Below are 9330 nucleotides of genomic sequence, written 5' to 3'. Positions count from 1 at the left end.
GTGTTCTCATCATTTGAATTTACTCTAATTTTTGTCTTTGAAAACCTCATGTCTTTGAAAACCTCATTTTGAGCTTCATTACAAACAGCAGGGGAAAATCTTACAATAATTCAAAAACAGAGTTCAGAACATAGGGTTCTCTGCTTCCGAAAGCGTAGTAAATGGCAACATGTACAATTAAACACACCCTTCCTGCTCTGAGCTCATACTAACACCCCACGTATACATCATTCGAAGGCATCTGGGTGAGATTTCCAGTGATCAAATATTTATCCAAATTACAAAAAAGTAAAGGCAGCCTTGTTGACCCATCAGAATAATAGTAAAATCCATATTATGGCCAGCTAAAGTATCTCAAAAGATCAAACACATACACACATATAATGAATTGCAGGTGTTCCGGATGAATTATGTTACTGGTATAATGTATTCATGTTTATGTTTTTAAATATGTTACAAGTCGCTTGGAGACCTCTGAGTAACAACTGACTAACAAGTCTAATAAATAGTGTGTAAATGTTTGAGCTCCCCAAAACTCTTCATCAGGCTAGATCATAAACTGAGCAGGGAGGACTTTGCTAATGTTGAAGCCATGGGGTCTGAATGTGGTCACAGACCATCTTGACTGAGATTATGACCAGATGAAGAATCGGTGACTATTTTCTATATATATTTTTAATGATTCTTGGCCTAACCCACTATTCAAAAAACTCATGTTCAGACTGTGGCCACATTCAGACTATACATTAAAAGAACTATGATACCAGTTTAAGCAATCATGGCTTCCCCAAACAAATTCTGGGAGCTGTAGAGCTACAGAGTTCCCTGTGAAGAGGAATTTATTTTTAAACCACTTTGAGAATTGTAGCTGTCTGGGAGGGAAACAGTGGTCTCCTATCAGCTCTCAGCACCCTTAACAAACTGAAGCTCCCAGAATTCTTGGGGGGGGGGGGCATTGCTAAAGTGGTATTATAGTGCTTTGAATGCAAAGTGTGGATATGGCTTATGCGCCACCTTTTGAGTACCAACTTCCCCAAGCCCCAATCTGGTGCCCATATCTGCTAAATCACATGTGTACAGACTGACGCATAATATGTGGGACCTTGTTGTTGTTTAGTCGTTTAGTTGTGTCCGACTCTTCGTGACCCCACGGACCAGAGCACACAAGACACTCCTGTCTTCCACTGCTTCCTGCAACTTGATCAAACTCATGCTGGTAGCTTCGAGAGCACTGTCCAACCATCTCGTCCTCTGTCGTCCCCTTCTCCTTGTGCCCTCCATCTTTCCCAACATCAGGGTCTTTTCCAGGGAGTCTTCTCTTCTCATGAAGAGTATTGGAGCCAAAGTATTGGAGCCTCAGCTTCAGGATCTGTCCTTCCAGTGAGCACTCAGGGCTGATTTCCCTAAGAATGGATAGGTTTGATCTTCTTGTAGTCCATGGGACCTTATAGTGCAGGAATAACTATGCTGCAGTTTGTCCTATAAAAAGAAGAACACAGCGAGAGATGCAGGCCAGCCCAGAAGGAGAGGAGGAGTACACAGCCTCCAGCAAACATGCTCACAAGAGGTTCAAATAGGGCACATCAATGAAGTGGCATGAGCAAGTAAGGGCAAGTTGGTCTTTGCCAGCTAGATGACCATGACAGCACTGCTTTTCCCAGCAGTAGGGAGAAATAATACATTTAAATGTAATTAAACCACTAGACCTTAACAAAATAAAAGGAGACAGTAGAGCAGCTTAGAAAGAAGATATCAGAGGAAGTATCCAGTACACTGTCTATAACCCTTGAACAACCACAATCCACACTGGAATCACAAAAGGAACAAGTTGGTTAAAAATATGCAGGGTGGCACTGCCTAGGACTTGCTGATCAGAAGGTCGGCGGTTCAAATCCCCATGATGGGGTGAGCTCCCGTTGCTTGGTCCCTGCTCCTGCCAACCTAGCAGTTCAAAATCACGTCAAAGTGCAAGTAGATAAATAGGTAAACGGCGGGAAGGTAAACGGCGTTTTGGTGTGCTGCTCTGGTTCGCCAGAAGTGGTTTAATCATGCTGGCCACATGACCCGGAAGCTGTACGCCGGCTCCCTCGGCCAATAAAGCGAGATGAGCACCGCAACACCAGAGTCGGTCACGACTGGACCTAATGGTCAGGGGTCCCCTTACCTTTACCTTTAGACACACACACTTCCCAAACTATGAAATACTGTACTTGGAATTGTGGGTAATAACTGCAATATCTCAGTGACAATAGCATCCTGGACAACAGTGCAATCTGGAGCAAACACCACATACAACAAATGTGCATTTATTGTGGGACACACCAACTATGTGAAAATCCTAAGAAGTGTCCATAAATTCCTCATCGTATCGTTTGCATCTTCTGCTTGCAGAATGTGGGGCTTTCAGCAAAGCATCAGTTAAAGTCAGCATTTTACCATGGCAAGAAACCTAGCCAGGCTTGGTGCCCTTGTTAATGTTACAGACAACACAATGGATAGGATCAATATTGTAATGAAAATAATATTAAATCAGAGCTGGGGGAAAGAACATATTTGAGGGGTGGGGGACAGGGTTTTGCAGTTACCTTTTGCTCATGGAATTGAACTGAGACTTTTTCAATCTATTGAAGCCTGGCTTTCAAGGAGGCTGCAAAAAGAAAATCTGAAGAACACAATAGAAAACTGCTACACTAGCAAGAATAATACAAAAGGGTGAATCAAACTGCATCAACCTTGTATCAATACAAGAGGAGCAAAGCAATAGGGCATTCCATTGAAGAGCTGGCTGAGATAACTGCAGGAGATAGTTCAGCAGATACAGTTGACCTTTGGTGATAATGATAACATTATGGGAGATATTTATTTGTATTTATGAATTTATGGCCTCACGTACACCGCCCTAATCAGCTCAGCTCAGGACTAGGGAAGCTTATAAAATTATGTCCATCTGAAGTTCTCTCAAGATTTGGATATTCCAAATTATTACTCAGGTTTGCAGAGCTCAGGTTTTCCATGCTTCAGTTATGATGTACGAACTTGGATCAGAATGTGCTGTTTGTTGCAGTTTTCTCTTCACATCTTTCTCTCTTTCATCCTTACAGATTACGGGTGTACAGAAACGCACGCACACACATGGATGAAAACACCATGCAAAGGGAAATTTTGAAATGTCGTTTCCTGGGACTTTACCATGTGTGTTGATAAAAACACAGCACCAAAAGGAATCCTGGTATGATTCCTTTTTGTGTAGTGTGTTTTAAATCAGTTGTGACCTTGACATGCTACAGTAACCTACTGAGTGGGGAGGGAAGACATGTATGGCTGAACACACTGTGCCAAATTGTGAAGTTAATTTTAGAAATTCTCTAAACTAAAGTGAAAGACAGGCAAAAATAATAACAGACCGCAGGAGAACACACCTAAAGCATGCCTAACATGCATATATATGAGTGAAAATAACAAACAAAAATTAATTACATATGGGGAAATTGTTTGCTAAATATGTGTATTATGCAAAAAAAATATGCATACAAGCATGTGTATAAGAGGAATTCTCACTAAAATGCTGATGGGTTTCTCGTGGGCACCTGTGTAGAATTATAACAATACCAAATGAATGAATCCATCCCTTCCTTGGGTCTTATTGTCAACATTTTCAACTGCATATTATTTCATAATCCATATTTTAAATCTGTCCATATTGTCCATAGTACTTGTTACATTACAAGTATTATTAAAACCCTCCTCATGTTTTCATCTGCTTACAGCGGTCTCCTAAATAAATTATGATCCCCCCCCCCATTCTTTCTTAAAGTTTTTGTCTTCTTGGTTCCTGAGCTTTCTGGTCAGTTTTGCCATTTCAGCGTAGTCCATCAGCTTGGTTTGCCATTCCTCTCAGGACAGGACTTTATCTTCTTTCCATCTCTGGGCTAGTAACATCCATGCAGCTGTTGTTGCATACATAAAAAGTCTTTTCTGAGCCTTTGGAATATCGGTACCTACAAATCCTAATAAAAAAAGCTTCTGGTTTTTAAATAATAGTTACTGTATTTTAATAGTTACTGTAGTTTTCATAGTTACTGTATTTTTCATTTCATTATATATCAGTTCACAGAATGCTTTTATTACTTTACACAACCACCACATGTGATGAAAGGTGCCTTCTTTTCAGGCATTCATTCCCAATCCCCACGCAGTCCTTGCTGCTCAATGTGCAAAGGTCAGGGGTGGGATGGGCAGGGCTGGCATGCACCAGGACATTGCGGGGAATCCAGTGTGTTTTCCCCCATGCCCTACACTCCCTGGTCATGACGGGAATTCTCTGTTCAGGTGAGGTGCTCTTGTTGCCCACCAATCACTGAGGATGCTTCCACAACAGAAAAAAGGACAGCTGCACTGAAAGGACTCTCGACAATTTACTAAATGTTCATCTATCAAGGTGATCTGCTTTACACATCCGTAATCAAATACTAAACTTCTTCTGCCCCCCACCCCACCATAAATGCCAGAGTTTTTTACTAGCTTTCTCCTATTTCCTATGAAACAACTGCTACTTAGATAGATGTTCCTTGTTTCAGAAGAGGCCTCTTTCCTGTGGTCTTGTTACATTAGACTACAGAAAGTGAAAGAGTGCTATCGGGTGAACCAATTTACACAGAGGAATTGTTTCTCAACAAGCACAGAAGCAGCTTAACAAGTTGTCAATTTGAAATGTTTCAACAGGAGACAGAATGGAAAATACTCAACTCCACTGCAGTGCTACCGCAGCTGCTGAGATCACTTAGGTGGGGGAAATGGAAGGCTCTTGACAGTAAGAAAAGGAGTATGTGGAACAAGCTCTCATTCCTGAAACCACCACTTCTACAGGAGTAGCACTGGGGGCAGGGAATGAGCAAGGTGGAAAAGAAAGGGTTAAGGAGGTTTTCAAGAGACCGGTTCTCCTGCAAACATGAGCTGTTAGGAGAATGATGTTCAGGAAACGCACGCACTTGTTCACAGAAACATAGGGAGCTGCCTTATATTGAGTCAGACTCAGACCACTGGTCGATCTAGCTCAATATGGTCCACAAGCAGCCCTCTGGGATGTCAGACAGGGGTCTCTCCCAGCCTTGCTTGGCTATGCCAAGAATTGAGCCTAGGAACTTCTGCATTCAAAGAAGATGCTCAACCATTTTGCTACTGCCCTACCCAAGTCAGTGTAACGGTTCAGGTGTATGCATGTATGCCAGCAATCTTGGGAGGCGATGAGATTGTACATCATTAGGAGCTGAGGAACTGCCCACTGTTGCCCTCTCCTTGAGTTGCAAGTCTGATAGCAAAATGGCCCTGAATATTGAAACACGCCCTGGAGTTGTTGAAAGTCAGGGAGGTGTTGTAGTTAGAATCTGGTTTCAAATCTCCACTCACCAATAAAGCGCAGTGGCACTGCTGCCCAACCAGAACCCAGAGAGCCTTCCCTGCTTTAGGTTAAGAGAAAGTCAAGGGTGAATGAACTGAATCAAGCCAGGAAGTCCCACTCAAAGCACCTGAATTCTGCCAACAAGCACTTGAAACCCTGCTGGAATTCTTACAGCACCCCTAACTGGGTGAGGTCCACATTCACACCATACATTAGGCAAGAGGGGTTTGTTTCTATAAAATAAGGCAAGATGACTCATCCTGGACACCCAAGAAGAGATTTCTCTCTCAGCAGGAAGATGAAACCTGAGAACTCAGGGTTTCAGGCTGTCAATCATTGCTGTCAACAACAGTAGAAGCTCAGCTCAGCAATCCTGAACAAGCAAAATGCTTGCATAGGATCTCTCTCTGGGAGCAGAGAGAGGAAAGTTGTTTAAAAAAAAGACCGGACCACATTGACTGCTGTTAAAGAGCAATGTGTTATTTTGTATTTTGTAGCATTTATATGTAACTATTTTAATACTGTTTCCAGTAAAAAATTAATGTTATTGTGGTGGAGAGCAAATTCATTTCTACTCTACACAAGGTTCTGGTCAGGGATCCCACTTGCCTCAACAACATATTTTATATCCATTTTGTGTTTATGGGGCATTTTGTATTCACCCCAGTGATGTCATACTGTACCTGCCACCAGTTCCTCTTGGTTGCATAACCTCCAAGTCACAATAAAACACCACAAATAAGACACAAGTCAGATACTACATAGAATTGGGGGGCATGTTCAGCTCAGACAATGTAATCCTTCCTGACAACCCAGCTTACTGGGTGGTGTGAATATAATTGTGATGGCACAGGTAAAAACCTGCATTGCAAGAAAGGAGAAAGCAAACAAACCAGTCAGACTAGCCCCTCCACTTTCTTAGAGTAACCACTGTCTCCAAGTGGATATTTATTTTTCTCTGACAGCACACTAAGCAGCCTTTTCACCTTTTGGACTTTGGCCCAACTTACTCCGAATACTAGGTAAGGTGGTATGACAATTAGACATAATGTGACTATAAGGCCACAGACCAATTTCTTCCCCAAAGAAATTATGCTTTTGTTTAAGAATGTAGACTGCAAACATAACCCCACACAAGCACAAATAAAATTACTTCTGAGTAGACATGGTTAAGATTGCAGTCTTAGTAAGGTGACAAGTTAAAAAGTTTGAAAAAATGAATTATTTTAAAAGCTAATTTTACAGGAGAAAGCTTTTGTTAAAAAGAGACAAGTGCATCCAGTTATACCTATACTAGACCATTATTATTATGCCCCTCGGTCTTTGAAAAAAGGTTGTGCATAAATTAAAAGGGGAAATAACTATTTATAAAAATCAGACTAAACGATATGAAAACTGTTCCTCTTCACCTCTCTCCCCACCTAGATGTCATTAATCCAAAGGGACTAATTGAGGTTTCAAGGCCGTTTAATCTCAATAGTCTGATTCCAGTGGCATTCATAATCATGTCTGCCTAAGTAAAGCTTATTGCACTCTGACTTTGGACAGTGTATTGTAAAGGTTACTTACTGCAGCTTGTTTGATGGCTTTTCATCCGTAATGGCTTCAAGGCCAAACTCATGGGCACTGGGCTTATAGCAGTGTATAGATAATTACTTGAAAGTCTGCACCTTCTGGCTCCCTGCTGGTTGAGTGCAGTTGCTGTCACTTGGAAACTTAAGCTTTTTTGCATGCCACTACAAACACACACACACACACACACACACACACACACACAAACACACACACCAACTTGCAGTTTCAGTGGCAGTCCAAAAGCTAAATCCTAATAATTGCAGTAGCCAGGAACGGCTGTCTGGCTTTGAACAAGGGATGCTCTGCAAGCTACATGGACCCAACTGCCACATGAGTCAGCCTTGGATCAGAACCACTGTCTTATTCTTAGAATGAAGGGCTCCAACAATATGGTTGTATGTGTGCGCGTATGCACACTCACAACAGCTTTACCATATCTAAATTGTGATCCTTGGTGTGTGTGTTTTTGAACTACAGAATTCCTTCCAAACTATACTATTAGACTTCAGGAAGATGGATGTGTTGTTAGCCTGAGCTTGAACAAGGGCAAAGTTTAATGTCAGAAGTAATTTGAAAAAGAATGAAAACCATTTCAGCTTTGGGGGATGCTTTTTTAGCGCTCTCTCTCTCTCTCTCTCTCTCTCTCTCTCTCTCTCTCTCTCTCTGCCAGACATGCCAACGATTCTTTTATGTTCCTATTAGGGAAGGTTACAGAAGGAAGCCAGCTGAGTCTGCTGAACTTCGCATGTACCTCGCGTGTCCATAGCTCCTATTCCCTCTGTCATCTGAGCATGCAATCTAGAGAGGAACAAAAGCAGAATATAATGAGTGCTGCAACCGGAGTTTCGGCTTTAAAGACCTCCTTGCAGTCTGTTATTTGAAATAAGACTCCATCGTGTTAAGTGGTGCAGAAATGGATACTGGCACCCTTCAGCCACAAAGCAGATGATCAACCAGTTGCCCATATTCAAAGCTGAATGAGCAGCTGCCTGAATCTTTTTGCCACCTTGTTGGCTCGCCTTCCCCATGTGCCTCCTATGGCAGTGGTTTCCTATAGAAGAATAGAGTCGGAAGGGACCCCAAGGGTCATCTAGCCCAACCCCTGTAGTGCAACCATGCCCAATCTGATGACCTCCAGATGTTGCTGGACTGCAGCTCCCATGCTGATTGCAGCATCAGGGCTTGACAAGGCATGTGACCCTCACCTGTTCCAAGCCTGCTGCAGCTGAGGAGTCACACAGCTTCTCCCAGAGCTAGTGAGCCTCACCTGGCCAGGCTGTGGGCTCTTGCCTGCCTCAATCCCCTAGAGTAGCCCTCTCTCTGCTCCCTACACCTCAGAGCCCACCATATTAGTGGGGACAGGGGCCACTCTGGTGACGGGTTCTGCTGCTTTGATTCCTGTGTATTGACCTCCACCCCTTTGCCATCCTCCTGTGAGTACTTCCTTCTCCATCCCCAGTTTGCCCAGGTGTGTCCCAGTTTCAGCTACACCCTTCACCGGGATCCTCTTTCTCCTCTCTGTCATTCTGCCAGGATCAGGTGATGGATAGGTCCTGTTTGAGACCCACCTGGAAATCTGATGCCATTCAGAGTTGGTAGCACTGGGATAAGTTCCCCAGTGATCTGACTTGTGTTCACCCTAAGTTGACGTTGTGAGCCTAGGGGTTGTCATGCTCCTGCAAACATGATAAAAGCCACTGCAGATTGAATCCAAGTGCACTCTTCTTGAAGTGGGTCATGGACCTTCCCCCCTTCCTACTCCAGGCCATCAACACTGGAAGCTGGAGCTAAGTGCTGGAAGACATTTGTCTCCGAGATGCACTGACCCTAATAGGAATGCTTGTTGTCTGCGTTCTGACTCACCCCTCTGTATTATAAACTCTAGGCTCTCTCTTGCCCAAGCAGCGGTATAAATGTCACTTATTTTGTTTTGAGACATAATACACTTTAGTCGGGGATTTGTTGCTTTGTGGGGTTGTGCCTATATGCATTGAACTAAGGAAAGCAGCTTCTAATCATAAAACTATATGCAGCCCTAAACAATGCATGTAACAATGTCAGTATTGTAGAACAGATGATATTTGCAGCACAAAACTAAGAAACATATATATTCCTCATGGCCTCTGAAAACCCTCCTGCCCTGATCTGAGGACTTCTAATGCATGGAAATGGGGGCAGCCCAGCATGTTTTAGCACTGATGTAATGAGTCTTAATACCATTTAATGAATCATTAATACCATTTTCAACTGGTTGAAGGTTTTGAATCTAATTTTAACAAGCATATTTGGATTGTTTAGGGGGATATTCAGCCCAGTTCATTTTGATAATTATATGAGATGAGATGATTTCAGCAAAA

Source organism: Podarcis tiliguerta, assembly GCF_965153285.1.
Source record: "Podarcis tiliguerta genome assembly, chromosome: 7".
Classification (NCBI taxonomy): domain Eukaryota; kingdom Metazoa; phylum Chordata; class Lepidosauria; order Squamata; family Lacertidae; genus Podarcis; species Podarcis tiliguerta.
Note: the sequence above shows the minus strand (reverse complement) of the source record.